A 19811-nucleotide genomic window follows, 5' to 3' on the forward strand; every position below is an offset into this window, starting at 1 on the left:
CAGTGGGGGCAGGCACGGGGGCTCTTGGCACCCCTGCCCCGACCCACGGCTCTCCTCCGGGCGGGTGGAAGACAAGTTACAGCTAAAACACCAAACGCAGCGTTAGATGCCCACGTGCGATTAAAAAAAAAAAAATTAAAATCCACAGCATAAGGGCGCAGGTGCTGCCGGGGAGGTACACGGGGTCCGCGAGGTACGAGCGGGTAACGGCGCGGGGAGAGGCCGCGTGCCGCCGCGGCAGGCAGGGACACGCGGGGCGAGACCGGGGCAGCGGCAGGGGAAAGCAGGAAAGTACAAGTCGGTTATCATGCATGTAGGCTTACTGGGCTGAAAGGGAAGAGACCATAAAGTTTCTGAGGAGAGCTGTAGCCTGGGCAGTCTCTAACCTGGGGAAAGAGCTGGCTCGAAAATCTGGTTCTACTTTCCGGTAATTTTAAATTTCTTTTTTAAAGTCTGATATGGAGTAGAATCAAACTAAACCTCCAAATGTTCTGAATTTCAGGGAACCACTGCCTTCAGGTGTTCCACAGCAAAGAACATCAATCTGGTCTAGAAACTCGGAGGGACTGTGAAGCTCCAGGACTTACCTTTTCTCGGGACACAGAGCTCCAGGGCACCTCAGCCTCCCAGGCTGTCAGCTTTGATGTGAATCTGAATACGGGCTTCTCTTAAGTTTAGGACCTCCCACCGTTTCCAGTGCACCGAGGCTGGGCCAAACTCAGTATTTTATTTTTTTTTTTAAAACAAAAAGGTGGGGCGCCCTGATCTGATTCAAGATGCTTTAAATGAAATGGTTCGGGAAATATAGTCAGCGTTTTCTAACGTAATTATTTCCTTGGGAAAATTCCAGACAGACGGAAACGAATGATAACTCATTTATATTCCCATAAACACTGCCCCACGTAACTTTAGTTCTGGCGATTTCTCCTTTGTTTACCAGTAAGCATAGCCTGTGTTTGCTTACAGCATATGGAGACATCTAGTGACTAAATAATAAACTGCAAATCAACTCCAATTAGTCTGAAATTTTAGAGATTATACCAGGATCCTTTGCTTGCAGTATTTCACTAGGACTGCAGCACTCAGGGTGGTACAAGTGCAAACCACCGCACCGCAAAACAGCAGTTGCTGTATGCAGGGACCGTGGTGGAATGAGCAGCTGCGCTGTCTGAAGCAGTGACTGTGGCTACTGCTCCAGCGCACAAACTGAGCTCCAGGCCATAGTTTTCAGGACTGAGATTTAGAACAATACTTAAGACACATTTGTCTGTATAGACACAAAAGTGTTTGGGACAGTTCCTAACTTGCCCTTCTCGCTAAACCACAGCAAAGTAAGCTCTTAGGTGTATGAATAAGGCGGTTTCATGTTCACTTTGATCATATCTCCCTGTTTGTATTCCTTCCTCTTTAGCTTAACTTTCTTTTGAATTCCCAGGAGCACAATCCTTCTAACACATGTGATTGTAAATTTTTGCCTCATTTCAACAAATGCACATGCAAACTGAAGACGTACATTTGCAATGACTTTGGCTGAAATGAAATTGAAGATAGTTTCTCTGTGTTTATAACACGAAATTCAAACATTTCAGTTGAAAAAGAATGCCCAGTTTAAATTAAAAAAAAAAAAAAATCAAGATGGCACTGGACATCCATTTTAAACATGTGATATTGTGTTTGTCCATGAAATGCATGTGTCCAATTATTAATTCCATTATCTATGTGGATGGGCAAATTGTGCTCATGTGCAGTGAAACTAAAGCAAATTAGGTGTACTGTTTTTACTTCATGCATTGTTTTTATCAAGTGTTTGACCTTTTGAAAGTTGGGGTTTTTTTAATATCAAAAAACTTTCAGCTACCTTTCATCGTACAATCCTGTATAAAAAATAATGCTGAATTATTCATTGGGAATGCCAATTTTAACAAAATGTTCATGTGTAATTTAATGTGTGGAAATCCCTGTATTCCATAAATTATTTAGGGTTAAGCCTTTCTTCTCCTTTGACAAATTATTTTCACTTAATGAAGCACTTCCACACAAAATATCTGTAAAAGTGATTTTGCCAGATTGATGTGTTATCTGTTCTCATTAAATAATAGAACTAAGCTCTTCAAAAGTGTTATTCGTCAAATGCTTTTGTTTTTCATTAACACAAAGCACTGCTTGTCCACAGGAAAGATAGGAGTCCGGGAACAGAAAGTATTTACTTTTTATATACTTGTATACCGAATGAAGAAACACAGACTGCTGATCAACATTGCCAGTCATGAGCCTGCAAAAAGCTCATTTCAGTGACACCTGGGTAGATGTTTGCTAGTACTACTCTGTGGGGACATAAAGTAGAAACCCTTCTACATATGTTAAGTAGTCTGACATTACATATATTGCATCATATATGTATCCATGTGTGTGTATATTTTAGACAACACACATAACACATACTTGTCAGTCTTAGGAAAATCACAAATACCTGTTATAGTAAAAATGTTAGGTCTCATAAAATGCTATATATATATTTTTTTTTTTTAAAGTGATAGATACATTTGAATAAAGCAATCCTTAAAACCTATAAATGTGAAAAAGATTGGACTTTAAGATTACCTGAGTATCCTAAGTCTCTGTAAAATCCAAATGGCACACTAAAGCATTATATAGCCATTTGGTATGACTTCTTTCATGATACTGCTTTGGGTTTAAGCAGATAAAATCTTGGTGAAGTGTATGACCCAAAACTTAAAAATAGCAAAAGATAGACCTGAAAAAGGTCATTGATGCAGTCACTGTGGTCTGATGATTTCAAACTAAGCAAGAAGGAAGCCAACATTTGTCCCTCTGAATAAAGAGGTACTAGATAGGGGGGGGGGACACACACACACACACACGACAGTGGTGAGTATATTCAGTTTCTAGTTAAAATTATGTCCTATTCTCTGAATTCCCGTCCAGATCCTTGCGATTTAGAAAAACTTACTGTTTGTCTATTGAGATAAGAGTGCAGACATACATATTTCTTTCCTTATTTAAGCATTTCTGGCATATATCCCAGGTACTCTGTGGTAATACCTTTTCCATATAGTAGCTGTGTTTTCAATTATCATACTAAACACATGGTTTTTTAATTACCTCTCTGAAAGTCTAACACATTGTGTGACAAAAAAAAAAAAAAAAAAAAAAAAAAAAAAAAAGTTTAAATAAGAAAGTAAAAAAGAAGTAAAATTCCTGAAATAATACAAAGACTGACTAGTCTGAGGGGAGGTTTTCTCTTTGTAACAGCTTGTTCTTACTTTGACATACTGTGCTTCAATCAAAGTTAACAGCAGTTAAAAAAATGTAGCAACAATTAATAGAAGTCAAGAGTTTAAAATGGATACTGGGGGACTGTAGAGATAATTTGTAACCAATTTTTAGTAGGAAACTGTTCTGATGTACCATCTTCCATTGCCCATTGAAGGATCATGCCTTTTTCTTTGTGTTCGTCAGAACAAACCCATGTACAACTCATTTGCTTTTTGCATGTTTACAAAAAAATGTCAAGACAGTTATTAGAGAATTTATTTATTACTACTGAAATTAATAACATTAAAAGCAAACAACAAAAACCTGTGTTATGTGGCAAACATTCACTCAGGAGTTTGGAAGCCTAGGTTCAGTCCTTACCTATCTTACACACAAAGTTTTTAAAATCAGTGATAATGACTCTCCCTCAGAGTAGTGATGCTGACAGGAGACATGTGGCCTCAAGACTGTGGTATTGGCACTGGGCACTTCCAGAATATCACCAACTTCCCTGAAGGTTCCCCTAATGTCCCATTACTGATTTCTGCCTAAACCTACCTTTCATTCTCCCTCCTCACTTTGGATGTTACTGAAAATTTTACTGTGGAGAAATGTCAGAATTTCAAAATTCTGGATCATATAAAGATGAGAAACTGTTGAAACCCAACAATAAAAACTGACTAATTTTTAGAGCCTTTAAAATGTTTTCCTCTGTAATCAGACACTGACAATCAAGAAAATAATTTCAAACAGAATACGGGCTGCACTGAAGGTTTAAGGAAGATTCATAACTTAGGTTTTTTAAAAGAATAGTTGACAATAAGTATAAAAAGCAAATGAGAATGGGGTAACTGTGAGGAACCAGATACACATAGATGGAATATATGAAGGGGAGCAGATAACTGAGACAAAGGGAAAAAGAAAAACCCCTCAATGTAAATATGGGCATAAGGGAGACATATTCTGCCTTTTACACTTCTCCTAAAGTGCAGTTTGATGAAAGACAAAATGCAACAAACTCATATTGCATTAATTTTTAATATAATCTCAACAAAAATCACCATTCCTTACCAAGCCAATCCAAACTATCCACTCATAAAAAGAAACACAGATAATATTTTCTCATTGTGTTTACATTTTAATTCACTGCTATTAAAAACATGTGATTGTGATTGTCTTCTATATTTAAACACTTTTTTTCTTGGGAAGGCTTCCCTTGAAAGGTTTCCACTTTCCAAGTCACTTTAGTATTTATCTTGATGTGAATTGGGTTGACATTTATGTCAATTTTGCCAGCAAACTGTAATAGGGGATATGGCTTGCATTTCATGGAAATATTGATGGAAACTGGTTGCTACGTGAGTTACAAGAAATGTAACCATAAGGACTACTGGTCCTATTTACTTGTTTTGTCAAGGGAAAAACAAAACAAAACAAAACAAAAAAAAACCCCACAACAATATGTAACCACATAAACTGTTAGACTAGCTAATCCCACTCGAGTTGAGTTTGGAGTGCTGTGCTCATAAATCAAAAGCCAGTCTACAGATCCTTGCATATCTGTCAGGAATTTTTGATACACAACAGATTACGAGACATTTCAAAATCCATAAGGCAGACTAAAAATTGTTAAATACATAATTTCCTACAAATTTCTTGCCAGACTTTAGTCGACACTATCTATTATTTGTGTTTCATCTCATGTGCTTGGTGTAATCCCTTTAAAATTATGCACATAATAGTTCTATGCAATAAATTTATGTCCTGATTTTTTTATTCTTTATTTTTACCTTAACAGAGATTGATTTTGGTTAAGAGTCTGTGAAATCTACAAGAGCAGAACTTAAACCACAGATTTCTGATCTGCATTCACATTAACAGATATATACAAGTAAGCCAAATACATGACAAAATTGTGTTGTTTTAATCTTGGAGAAAGATGGAGAGTCTGACTTCCACTGTAGAGAAATGCATTTTAAGTGCTTTTCTTTTATGGTTATTACACATCTGATTGAAGAGACAATATAAATGTCTTCACAAGTAGAAATGCTCAGGAATATTACATAATTAAAAATCATTAATAAATATGTTTGGGAAAAAAACCCCAAAACTATAATGCTTTTAGATCTTTGCCAAAAACAGATGTGAAAAGTGCTGAAAAATTGTTGTTTCCTGGTAACTCACTTCCTCCAAGAAGAAATATACACAGGCAGGAACACTTTTTGTGTCTTTGAAAATGTAACAGATAGATTGCAGCCTTAGGACTCCAAGATAACTTTCATTTCCACGGCATTAAATTCAAGTTTGATACAGAAAATTCCATCAAACACTGCAAGACACATTTCTTGCACAAGATGATTTTTTTAATGCAAATCTTTGTACAAAGCTTTGAGCTCTTAACTCTGATACACATTCAGATCATAGTCCTCAATATTATACTTTTATAAAAACTAATCTAAAATTAGTGAAAACATATTTGACACACATTGTAGAGCAAGGCAGTTATGTAGCTTACCTTGTTTTGTACCAAAGCAATGATATATGCATATGTAAAACTGAAGGGGTTTGTTTCTAGTAAATTTTCAGTTTCCTGTCAACACAGTATGTCACCTTTTTCCTTTTGGGAAAGAACAAATATAAAGGCTAATCACTTTTACAGGAAAAGTTATCTGTTACGTTCCCTGCATAGGATATCATCCTGACCTTTTGTTTTTCACAAAAAAACAGGAATTGAAGTGTCTCATATGAATGACAGCCAAATGCAAAAAGAAGTATTTGTTTGCACATTAGAAATGAATCATTTGATTCTCAGCATTTGCAGTGCTGTAGAATATGTACAACCTTAAATAAGAAGTTCAGATTGAGATATTCAATAACCCTAAAAATCATGCCACTTTCAAAGGCAGCTCCTAAAACAAGAGTTTGAAGTGAAAGCACAATGACCATTACTGGCTTTGCAGATCTCTTTCTTTAAATAAAAACATAAAGTGATATTAAAATAGGACTTCCTATACCAGAGCAGAGGTTCATCTAGCAAAGTAGCCTGTTTCCAATGGTAGCAGATGAAAAGAGATGACAAGAATATATATAATAATAATAATTAAAAAAAAAAAAAAATTAAGTAAACATGCATTAACATTTTGTGAACTACTTCCCCATCTTCCAGTGATTTTCAGCTCTATGTCATCATTGCTATACTTCTTTTTACCAGCTTCTGTTAAAATACTCACATAAATTCCTAGCATCTGTGACATCCTGCAACAAGGAGTTCTGAAGCTTAACTGCTTCTTGTAAAAAAACAAAACAAAACAAAACAAAACAAAAAACACAAAAAAAAACCCAACAAACCTTTTTTTTTTTGGGTTTGGAGCTTCCACTTCACAGAATCATCTAGGTTGGAAAAAGCCTTGAAGATCAATCATCCACTCCAACCATTAACCTCTCACTGACAGTTCTCAACTACACCATATCCCTCAGCACTATGTTGATGCTTAAAAACCTCCAGGGATGGGGACTCCACCACCTCCCTGGGCAGCCCATTCCAACACCTAACAACCCATTCTGGAAAGAAATGCTTCCTAATACCCAGCCTAAACCTTTCCTGGTGCAATTTGAGGCCATTACCTCTTGTCCTCTGACTTATTACTTGGTTCAAGATGCTCATCCCCAGCTCTCTGCAACCTCCTTTCAGGGAGCTGTAGAGAGCGATGAGGTCTCCCCTCAGCCTCCTCTTCTCCAGACTAAACACCCCCAGTTCCCTCAGCCGCTCCCCGTACGACCTGTGCTCCAGACCCTGCACCAGCTCCGTTGCCCTTCTCTGGACACGCTCGAGTCATTCAATGTCCTTTTTGTAGTGAGGGGCCCAAAACTGAACACAGGAATCGAGGTGCGACCTCACCAGTGCCGAGTACAGGGGTAAGATCCCTTCCCTGTCCCTGCTGGCCACGCTATTGCTGACACAAGCCAGGATGCCATTGGCCTTCTTGGCCCCCTGGGCACACTGCTGGCTCCTCTTCAGCCAGCTGTCAATCAACACCCCCAGGTCCCTCTCTGACTAGTTTTACTTTAAATTTCTGTGCAGTGGCCTGCATCTTGTAAAACTTAATACCTGAATCAACCCATGCTGTCTGGGCCTGAGCATCTGGTTGTCCCACATGTGTTGTGTGATGGTACTCAGGATGAGCTGCTTCATCAGTTTCCTATGATGCCACTTGTTTCATATGATACCCCATAGTTCTTATGCTGAAAGAAACAGTCATTCCTTATTCACCTTCTCCATGCCACTCCATGGCATTCTTCCATTCTCATCTCTTTTCCAATCTAAACATACTAACAAAATATATTTCTTTGTCCTTTACATTGAAGTTGTTTCATATCTTGCCATCCTTATTTTTCTTTTGCCAATTTTGCTGCACCTTTATAAGATGACAGAATCAGAATTTCAGTAGGTTCCAGATTATGGGCATCTTAGATCAAAAAAATCTTCTTTCCTCATATTCTCTTCTCTCCCCACACCACCTTTAAAGCCTTCTTTCTTTGTTGGCCACCACTGCATACTGAGCTGATATTTGCTTAGTAATATTCATGGTAATGTCAAGACTTTATTTCTGAATAGTAACTGTTCAGAACTATTCTGAACAGTAACTGCTGAGACACAGTAATTGTGTGCATGAAATTTACTTAAGATTTCCCAACAACTTGTAAGTACCACATGCTACAAAAATCAGATCAGTATATTTTTAAGAAGGAACTGCCCTTCACACTAATTGCATGTTCTGGTTCTTTGTCAGTCAAAAAATAGGGAAAAATGCAAAAATTATAACCTTTGCAATGCACCAGCTCTTTTAAGACAATAGAACATCACTTTCCTTCTGTCTCCTCAAACACTGTCATTTAATTTTAGATAAACAATGAAGGGAAGAAAAACCAGGAGAAATGCCTAATACAGTATATAAGATGTTCAAGGCAAGATAGTTTTCCCAGCGCAAGTTTGCCATTTTCTATACACTTAATGCTAGACAACATTAGATCAGGAAGGTTCTTTTCTGCTGACCCCTTAATTTTTCTGCAAGTTCTCTTGCTACCAACCTATTGTTTCGCTCTTACTTTTTGGTTCCAGTCCCTTCCCCTATTGGCTATTTTATTGCAATAGAAGCACATTTTCTAAGAAAGCCAGATGTACATGTTGGACTGACACCAACATTTTACAGTTAAGTCATGCCTCCACAAAATTCCATGGAACAAGAGGACGGAAAAAAAAAAAAAGACTACAGCTGGGAACATATTTCAAGTTTGTAGACAATTCATTCAAAACTCAGACAGCAAAGATTTCTTAGACAACGATTTCTCAGCTGAAACTTCAAGCTGAACATACAGATGGCTCAGAATCTCTCAAAGCAATTTTCTCCATGTCTGAATTAGACAGAGCACAGACTTTATGGAGATTAGATTAAAAATTTAGCTGTAATTTATACTAAAGCCCTGGGAAAAACAATGCTACAGTTGGGGGGGTCTACAAAACACCCCTTACAACTAAGCCTTTAGAGAATCAGAGGCAATGACTGCACAGGAACAGACGTTGAACAGAAAAGGTCCTGCTGGCTTTATGTATCACACAGCTTGTCTACAAGACTCATTTGGCCAATGTTTTCCACTGAGCATGGTGTTTCCTACCACAGATTTACAAGCATAACAAATCACCAATGGTGCTGAGCTAATACGATGATTAGGCCTTTATCTGGGTTCAGACTAAAACTCAGGTGAGGCCTAAGTAATGCAGCAGCTTCTCACTGGCCTCTGTCAAAAGGATAAGCTTCATGCAGGCTTTGGATTAAACCTCCACCTGTACATGAACCAGATTCATGCTCTAATCCTAAATTAAGAACAAAGGAGTCAAGAGTTGAACTTGGTAAACAAATAATTAAATGAGTATGATAAGAGCTACTTAGAATTTCAGAAAACAAGATGTTCTTGAGCAGGACTGGTCAGAATAAGAAGCTGTCTGAGACTGGGAAAATTTGTGTCCTCTCCTTGAAATGCTCATTAGTTGGAACACAAACCTTTAGACATCCACAGTCCTGCTAACCAAAGAAGGCAAAGAGTGGGATACTGCTTTTTCCCCAAACTGTGGATGTTTTTAGGTCTAATCTCTTGCTATGAACAAAGGATTATTACACAGTTGTAGAGATTATCAGGACAATTGTTATTTTATTGAGTTATCTAACGTCTAACACTTTTGGCATTACTGTTTCAACTCACACCTTTCATGAAAAAAACCCTAATCGTACATGTAAATTATTGTACAGGGTTTGCATGACAAGGTTTTGGAAACAGGGTGTCTAATATCTGTGAGAAGATACCAGAAGATTCCCCCATGTCCAACAGAGCCAGTGCCAGCTGGCTCCAAGACAGACCCACTGCTGGCTAAAGCTGAGCCCATCAGTGACAGTGGAAGCGCCTCTGTAAAAACTTATTTAGGAAGAAGAAAAAACTGCTGTACAACTGCAGCTGAAGAGAGAAGTGCCAATATGTGAGAGAAACAGCCCTGCAGACACCAAAGTCAGTGCAGGAGGAGGGGGAGGAGGTGCTCCAGGTGCCAGAGCAGAGATTCCCTCGCAGCCCGCGGTGCAGCCCGCGGTGAGGCAGCTGTGCCCCTGCAGCCCTTGGAGGTCCACGGTGGAGCAGAGAGGCACCTGCAGCCGAGGGGGACCCTGCGCCAGAGCAGGTGGATGTGCCCAAAGGAGGCTCTGACCCTGGGGGACCCACGCTGGAGCAGTCTGTTCCTGACCGACTGCACCCTGCGGCGTAGGTGAAGGAGGAGGAAGGAGCAGAAGAAACAGTGTGTGATGAACTGACTGCAACCCTCATTCACCATCTCTCTGTGCTGCTTGCAGGGAGGAGGTAGAGAAAATCAGGAGTGAAGTTGAGTCTGGGAAGAATGGAGGGGTGAGGGGAAGGTTGTTTAAGATTTGGTATTATTTCTCATTATCCTACTCTGATTTGATTGGTAATAAATTAATTTCCCCAAGCTGTCTGTTTGGCCCATGATGGTAATTGTCAAGTTGATTTCCCTGTCCTTCTCTCGACCCCACAAATCTTAAATTGTATTTTCTCCCCCTGTCTTGTTAAAGGAGGAGTGAGAGAGTGTCTGAGTGGACACCTGGTGGCCAGCCAAGGTCAACCCACCACAATTATATAGTAGCTTCATCTTTGTGTCAGTTTAATTGAAAGAATTGAAACCGGCTTCTCCCTGTTTATTTTGCATTTTTGATAACAGCTTACCTCTAGTCATCTTCACAATTAGGACTGTCTCTCAAAATTAACCAGGAAAAGAAAAAATTTTTGCAGAATCAAAGAATCAAAGAAATGTGACAATAATTCACAAATTGTCTGAAAGCCAGACAGTACAGAAATAACTTTCACTTTTAAAACACCCTCCTCAATGTAAAACATTGACTTGATACAGAAATAATTAAAATGAGATAATGGACGCAAATGTCTTTGCATAGTGTTATTTCAGATCTCTTCTCAAAGAGTATCATTACATTTGAAGTAGTACTACCTGATCCATCTGTCCTATATAGCAAATACTCAGCGACATGTTGCTAGATATAAGTCTAAAGGATTATTCAGTAGTAATGACCAGTTTTAAAATGTATGGCTATATTTGTTCTCCAAAATTTAAGCTTCAGCTTACCACACCTCTCTCGGTCCCTCAAAAAGGGATCCTATTTTATTTGCTGTATTTACAATTCAGTGTCTAAGTTTCTTGTGAGATACTATACAAATATATTCAGGAAGTCTTATTATCTGCCTAGGTAAGCCTGCAGCTCTACACTTAAGTTTCAAACTACAGACTGATAACAACTTAATGACAGAGATTGCTGACTGGTACAACAAAAGGAACGAGATGTGAACGGCTTCTGTATGTCTCATGGGTGCCAATCCTGAAGCTCAGTAATCAGATTTTAAATGGAAATATTAGTAATTACTATACTCCTGATTGGAAAAAAGTAAGTTAGTATGGCTGACAACCCCCCATCACTGTTGGTTAGTGACGTATTCCAATCCAAACCTGGAGTGGAACAGATACTTGCTATCTGGAATTGCTTGCTTGGAGAATGAGGTTTCTTCCTCCCTTTAAAACATTGATTTCACTTTCCTTCTGGTATACATGATGTCTCTTTCACTAGCTAAATTTTCAAATGTTTCCTCAATGAGGAAGGCAGACAGCTACAAGCCTCCTCTTCCTTATTGTGTCGATACAATGCTGACTTTTTCATATGCGTTTGACAACACCTGAAACTTCACAGGAAACCTGTTCCTTTCTTTGGACTACTTTTGTGCTAAAATTTAAGAAAAGTATTTAAGATCTGAACAAAAATGTCAGGTGAAAGACATTTGTGTTTCCCTTGGACTTAAATATTGTCAAGGAATAAGAGAGTCCTGAAAAGGATGCTAACTCCCAGACTTTGCATAGGAACTGGAAGGAACAGAGGCTTAGGATGAAGTTCCTTGTGGCTTAAGGCTCTTCTAAACATTCAGATAATGCTAGCAAGAGAAAAGCTGCATCTTACTACAGACCAGGCAAATCTAGAGCATGAGACCACTACATTTGAAGTCTGGATGACACTTATCAACATTTAAGCTTTCAGTTGCAGCACTAAAATATCCTCTGGACTACAAACAGCCAAAACTCAGAGAAGTGGAACTACAGAGGCCAAAGCTGTGGTCTCCCCCATCACATAACCCAAGATACCTATCAGTTATGACCTCTGGAACCTGGCCTTGACCCCTCAAGCCTCAGCATGCAGAATCTCAGAATTAGTCCTGCAAGTAGCTGCACATAAGAAAAAACGCAAACTCAAGCACATTTGGTGTTGCCAGCTCCCATACCTCCTTCATTACCTTGAAGTTTAATTAGATGTTTGCCTTAATGTCTCTAGACTCTCTATTCTCTGGAATGCTATGGTTACATCATAAGCTAAGATTTCTTTCAAAAATTAAGGATTTTTGGCCTCCATTTTGAAGCTAGAGCTTGTCAATAAAACTTGTGTGTCCTTTGCAAGGTAAAAATGCAGCCGATAATCCAAAAGGACCAGGCTTGGGTTAGTTTGTCTTGAGGGAAAGGAATAAACTCAGGACTTGTGGTCTGGCATATGTTTTTAATATACTGGATTGGGCTGGGCTTGAGTTCACTAATTCTTCCTTGTTGCAAAGACTCATAAACATCCTCAGGGAAACAGATCTCTTACAAAACTTCACAGAACACATTCTATTTGGAACTAAATTCCAGACACACTATCTACACACAGCTCTATAGGAACATTTTTTTTTAAGTTATCTCATTGATAATATCATTTCTATTTCACAATGCAGTATTGTCTTCCTATTGTTCTGCTAATATTGTCTTACAAACAGTACGGTCATTAAATACTACTTAAAGGGTAACAGACAGCTAACAGGATACAGACCATCTTATCTTGGAGTCTACTTCAACCAGTAGTCCAGCAGACGAAAAAATTGATGGGTTTATGTTTATAAAGTCAGTTAAAAACAAAGCACAGAGGAATTGCCTGATGGCACTGTGGGGAAGCACACTGAAGAACAATCTTCTCAATCCAACTCCATGCAAACTGTCTGTTTTGTAACAACTACTGTCTTATTTGGTATTCTCAGCAGAAAGGTCAAGTCCATCTTTTTGGGATCCACCCACTCCGGTTCTTAAGTCATTAACAAGGACAGTCAATACCATTGATGGACATGTAAAATGACAAGGAAGTCTGAAAAAGCCACTAAACTGCAAGTACGTATTTGAAAGATGTGTGGAAATTCATCTAAAGAGGGTAATATCATGCTAGCATAAAATCCTGCATTTCACAGCACTCAGACTCAGTCTTTCCATTGAACTGAAGACTGTATTACCTAATCTTCTTGTAATAAAGATTTTTCAGCGTAACATGTTACATGTATTAATGTCTGGTAATTCAGCTATATGTCAGCAGAGGGCATAAAGAAAGCTAGAAAGCTTTCAGCTCTCATCTAATCTAAAAATACCTTTAAATAATCATTGTTTTAGCATACTTTTGTTTCACTACCGACATTTGCCTTTTGTTACTCCTTGAAATTGCTGCTGCTAGGCATAAGAAAATGAATTTTATAAACATTAGATGTAAATGTTGTTAAACAGAAATACAGAAACATTCTTTAAATAGAAATCTATGCTTATATTCTTATAGCTGTTACCTTCCCATAACTGTTGTTATACAAATTTCCACAGGAAAGTACACGGGAATATGACAAAATGAAGGCAGATGTTTGCAGACTTACCTTTCTCTAGAAAGCTCAGTATGATTTATTACTGAAGTTTTGAATGTCACATTAATGTGTTACATTAAATACATTAAAAAAATAAAGAGTCAACACATATAAATAAAGTTATCCCTGAAGCAGTTAGTCTAATCTTATCTGTGCAACTGAAAGCATGATTCAGGTCTCATTCAAAGAGCTTACACAACTCACTTAAATTTACTGATCCTACTTGGAGAAGAATCTTAGAATATAAAAGACTTTTAACAATAAAATTCTCAATGTCTTCGGCAAACACTTTTAGGTCTAATTTGGTTGTAGCAGGACTAAAAACTTCTAAAGTCATGGCCACTGCCTTCAGTATTTTTTGAAAACTGCAGTTCTCCTTATAGCTAGTAAAAATAAGACAAGAACATAGAAAATCCAAGTGTGTTCTAACTGAATGGACAGGTATTCGATTTTGAGTGTCCTAACTAGCTATATCAGGATCTGTTCCTGCACAGTACTGGAAACTCTTTGATTCCACTGCCGCAAAGAGCCAAGACAGCTCTGCACCTTGTAACATCATCAAGGCCATCAGAAATGTCAGCAATAGCTTTGGTGAGAGCTAATCGTGAAGCTTTAGACATTGCATTAAGGTCTAGCCCAGATGCCTCCAGTGTGTCTGTGTGGCAGGGGAGGGAGTACACCCCAGGCTACAGGCAAGACAGTCCACTGGGGTGCAGGAATATGGTTTTTTATCATCAATAAATAAAAACATTTCAAAAATAGTGTTTGCTTCATCTTTATCTCATCCTTTTTTTAAAATTTATATTTTTGTGTATAGTTTATAATGTACATAATAGTACAATAGCACATGCATATAATTTGTAAATAAATATACAATCTATCAGGGGCACATGCTCAGAATTGTTTTTCTGATAGAGGTGCATGATCAAAAACGTTTGGAGACAACTGGTCTAGCCCTAGTACAGTAACTGTATCAATGAATAAAAATAGAGGATGTGCCATCGTTACACTTCAATTCTCTTATCAGAATAAACTGATTCTCCAAGGAGATATGACAAAACACAAGAATTGGAAAAAAAGAAGTAAATTTGTAGAGTGTTTTCCTCCCCTCCTCTCCTTTCCACTTCATTTTTCTATTTTCCTTCTTACCCTCTGTTTTTCATTATATTTGGCACTTCTCCATCTATTAACTTCTCCACTCCCACTTGGATTAGTTACATTTTTCTTTCAATAATGTTTAATTTTATAAAGCCAAAAGCTCTTAACTCCTTTTGTCTTTTTCTTCTCGTTTTCCTTGTTCTCATTTTGTCTTGTTCTGTCATAATTTCTCCATTCTCCCAGCAACTCCTCTTTTTCTGCCCCATTCTACTTTTTTGCCCTTCTCTACCCAACCACAAGTCCCTTTTATCAGATTTGCAGACCCATCTTTGGGCCTTCCCATTGCCTGTTTCCTCCCACCCACCTCCCCAACATTTTTTCTTTTTTCCCAGTGGGACTTTGTATTTTCCACATCCTCTCTTTCCTGTTATTTTCTTTTCCCATAACAAGATGAAATAGAAATACTTGGGAGTAGAGGCATGCCTCTGTAGTGTTCTGTTTCCTCTAGCCTTCCGGCTACCCTTTCCCTTGGCAACAAATCTCCCATTACAAAAGCAGGAATAGCTGACCATTTGCTGCAACAAGCCCCTTCCTGTCTGAGGTCCTCTACGCCACTGAAATGTAGAATGCGGCACGCAGCCAGTGGAGCCTCATCCACTTCTGGCAGCAGGCTGGAAAATGGCTTGGAAAGCACTGAAACTAGCACAGGGACAGCTAGACAGAGTGCAGTGATGAAAAAAAAAAAAGGAGCAGGTAAGAATCTGCAGCAAGAAATGGGCACGAGTCTCTCTGAGAGTAGTAGCTAAAGAGCAAGACTATAATCCAAACTCAAGGAAAGACTTCCTGTATTTGCAGGTGGCAATTACATGCCAGAGCACGTTACTTTAATTAGAGTATTGTTATAGCAGCAGTCATTACAGTAAGCAGTCTGGCAGCATGCGATTTAGTGGTCAAAAGACTTTTAAATCTGAGATTTATTTAGTTTTCTACCTGCTGCTGCCATTTTCAAAAAGTCATTATCCCAGGTGTTTCATCATGAATAATGGTATAAGAAATTATTAGTTACAGTGAAGTGTAAGCCAAAAAATATTAACATAGATACTAGACCACTTAATATTTTATTTATTTTCCTTAGAAAAATTCCTAGGGTTAAAAGAAAGGGTCACTCCAGGAATTTTCAATGTATAAGCATACTTTTGGTCTAAAATCTCACATCAAATAATTATAGTACAGATCACATAACTTTACTAACAAGTTAAATATGAATATTTAAATTAGTCCTCAAAATATATGCTGATACATAGTTTTACCACTTTAACTATGTTAAAAAAGTCTTAAGTGCTTGGAAAGAATGTTTTCCATATAAACGTTTTTTTCTGAATGATTCTATTGCAGAAACAATATCAGTACCCATATTCCATAAATGTAATCTCCTTTTCTACACTAATGGTCTCAAAAGTTAATAAAAATATATCCATATAAGCATTGATCCATAATGTATAACAAGTGCTAAATTCTATATTTATACACTTTGGGTCTTTTCTCTTTATCAGATTATTTGAAAGTATGTACACATTTTCAGTAATGCAGTTTCTTTCTGCACCCAAATTACTGCTTTTCAAACAGGACATAACAGAGGACAACTAAAATGATTAAGGAGAGGGAGAACTTGCTCTACAAATTAAAGTGGAGTGAGATCTGCTAGGGGTAAAATGAGTAAGATGATGGCTGAACTGTTCACCAAATCCTGCAAACATGAAATAGAGGACACTAATTTAGGAATGAAATTTTTAGGAAATGGATTTAAAACAGAGAAAACAAAGTACTTCATTTAGAGTGAATAATGAAATTCTTGGATTTGTAGCCATGGAACAACAGTATCAAGAAATTCAAAAAGGGGATAAACAAATTTGCATATAAAAGATAAACATATTAAAGGGCATAATTTTGGATGTATCCTTTAACATTTCTAGTTCTGTAATTTAGGATGCTAGTGGAGTATGAGAAGATCTGACAACAGAGTACCCAGATCTGCAAATTCTTCCTAAATAGCATCTCCCAACTATCACAGTTGCAGACATAATACTGAGACTTACCTGACACACTAGGGTACTTTTTTGAAGAGTATTTACTACAAGGAAAGCATTTACTCTGCATTAGTTGTTAATCTGTTTGCATGTCCTAACTCATGTGTAAGTGTGATACAATGAAAGTTAAGAAGTGTAAGGTCACAGGGTTATTGCAGAAAACCTGACACAAGAAATTTATACGTTTGCTTAACTAAAAACTTCATTGTGCACCCATATCCTATTGCTCCAAATGCAGTCCACATAGTGCAGAAAGCTGAAATAATATAAAATTTAGATGTGGAAACAGAAGTCTGTATGTTTCCTGGAAGCCTAACAGAATGGATCAGCTCCTATCACAATGACCAAATTGCTATATATATATATATATATATCTAACAGAGTCTTCTCTTCACTGACAGTGATATATGGGAATGTGTATATTAAAAAATATTCATCAAATACTTAAACACACACCTATACCTTAGCAATTCCTGGTTACTTACAAAATCCAATTATTCACTAGTCATACAGTACTAATTACAATTCAGAACAAGTGATAAAGTCTAAATAAAAGAACAATAAAATTACTATGAAACACATATTCTCATGGGTGGCCAAGCCCTCATATACCACACACAGAAAAAAGAGACAATTTGGCCCAGAAGAGCTGTTGAACAGTTAGGAAGCCATAATCAGAAATCAGTCATAATAGTTTGTTCACACATGAACAGTCTTGTTAATATATGACTGTTTTTTAGAGTAACTATTTCCCAAAGTCATGTAAACAAAGCTGTTTATGCAAATTTCTGTAGAAAGCAAGCACAAATGTCACAGAGCAGAGAGTCATGGGCAAATACAATGTGATTTTGTTATTCATGAACAATGCCTTACATAAAATGCACCTCCTTACCCTTACAAAGTGAAAATCTAGCATGACAATAATGCACTGTAACAGCACAGTCTGAAATGATCATGGTTTAGTTTCAACATTTATCTTACCTGCATTATTCTGGAGGCACCTCCAGGACTGCATATTCAGATTTGCCAGTCCTCATGCCTTATGATATCCCATGTCTCTGAAGAGCTCTAGCTACTGACAATTCAATCTCAACTTTTCCTTAAAGCAGAAGCCTCTAGCCTTTGTGACTACAGGAAGATGCATAAAATACAGCCTACATATCACCCTTTTAGAATTACTGCAATATTTTTTTGTTTAGGAATCATAAATGACAGAATGACAACTTACCTATTACATAATTGCTACAATGGGCAAACTGAGAGAGTGCTGCATTCTAAGACTATGGCAGAACAGGAACTCATAAACTTTTTTGACTGCATTTGTTGTCTATCCTCCTATTATGGCTCCGAGCATATGGTCTGTGTTACACCACTTGAGCGGCCACAAAACCTCTAACAGATAGTGACTTTTATTCAAGCTTGTAACTAGAAATGATACTACAACACAAACAGAATTCTGGTAAGTAAGCCATGCAATACTTTGCCCTTTTCTGTACAGCATTCTACAGGAGTTGGCCAAATACTAAATAAAGAAATAAATGTATGAAATGCTGGGGTTTCAACCCCAAGCCCCCAATTAAGGTTGACATATGGGTGATTCCCACAGCCCTTCACAAAGGGGTGGTGCGTTTGCTTTTAGGCTTCCCTCCAGGGTGCGGCCGGCCTTGCAGGGAGAGTCATTAGGTAAATGAGCTCCAGGTGCCCCACATTAAGTAAACAAGAGTCAGGTGTCCCACTTAGGGATAAAAGCTGGGACCCCTTGGAGGAAGAGGTAGTGTCTGTCTGTGAGGTGGATGCACTTTGCAGAGTTCCCTGGGACTAGGCTCCAGACAGGTCTGGCTTTTGTAAACGTGGGCTGTGTAGAAATTCAGTATGTGGCTTCCTTGGTCTTATGTGTTTGGCTTGTTGACTCAGTTGTCTCCTGTCCCTTCTATGAGAAACTGCATTTCACCATTTATTCCACCCATTGTTGGTTGTGTGGTGGTGTTGTTGGGGTCAGTGGGTTTGATGTTGATTATGTATAATCTGACTGACTTGTTTGTACCCCCAGTGCTCACCCATGTACTGACCCTTTTGTATCAAATACAATTTGGTTATTGGTTCATCTTTATGCTGGCTGTGTCCTTTATGCTAAGACTGATAATTGGCAGAACAACGTATTTAGCAGCAGCACTTCATCCTAGGTAGCAGAAAGGTCTGAAAACCACAGCCTCTTGTCAGTACTTTAGGTTTTATTACCCAAACCTTTTCTGAACACACTTTTAATGAATTAAAATATAGCCATTAGCATAACAATTAGCACCACCCTGGGAAGCCATTTCAGTTCAGTGACCAGTTCAGTTCCTGTTCTGAACAGTGTGCAGCATCTACCAAATGGACCTATCAAACTCACTTTAATCAAGATTTGGGGCAAAACTACAATGCATCATATGTGACTCCAAATCAGTAATGCTTTGACAAAGCTGATAGTGATTTTGCATCCACGCTCTCCTTAGAATGGCTTACACACCTTTTACATTTAAAGTGTACTTGGACTGTATTATCTTTAAAAGCAGCTGACTTGCCCAACCAAGTATCTCTGCAATGACTGAGAAAGACTTCCACTGCCATTACATGTCTTCAAGATACTCAATGAGTTACTGATCAAATGATACAAAATGCTGCTCTAGCTGAAGATGTATTTGGATCTTTGGTATAATTCTGTTCTAAAACAATATGGTAAACCTGCTATTTACCTGACTCCAGAAGAGAACTTTGGTCAAAAACATTTCTGGCTTTGTGGTTTTGGAAGAAAACAATGTCCCAATAGGACAGCTTGATTCCATTCACATGGATATATGCTATGCTCTAGGAAGAGGCAGAACACAGCTATTTGAGATGCGCATTATCTTCTAGCATAATAGGAAGGTAAATTGACTTATCTTCAATAATCTCTTGCGTTCCCTTCAGTGCTGAGGGTTAGAAAACTATTTGCCCTCTGTAAGCAAAAAAATTTGAAAATGTCAAAATTACAACCAATTGTACAGTGCCTCA

General features: G+C 38.0%; 1 protein-coding gene across 1 annotated transcript in view; it reads right to left on the reverse strand.

The window, feature by feature from the left end:
• The window catches only part of CEMIP2 (cell migration inducing hyaluronidase 2), a 53117-nt gene extending 51507 nt beyond the window's left edge, over positions 1-1610 (reverse strand). The window contains exon 1 of the mRNA XM_026866327.1: positions 588-1610. The gene's annotated coding sequence lies outside the window, so the exon portion shown is untranslated. The remainder of the gene's footprint in view (positions 1-587) is intronic.
• Positions 1611-19811: the final 18201 nt, after the last annotated feature.

This window comes from Athene cunicularia (assembly GCF_003259725.1).
Source record: "Athene cunicularia isolate RWA chromosome Z unlocalized genomic scaffold, athCun1 chrZ_part2, whole genome shotgun sequence".
Classification (NCBI taxonomy): domain Eukaryota; kingdom Metazoa; phylum Chordata; class Aves; order Strigiformes; family Strigidae; genus Athene; species Athene cunicularia.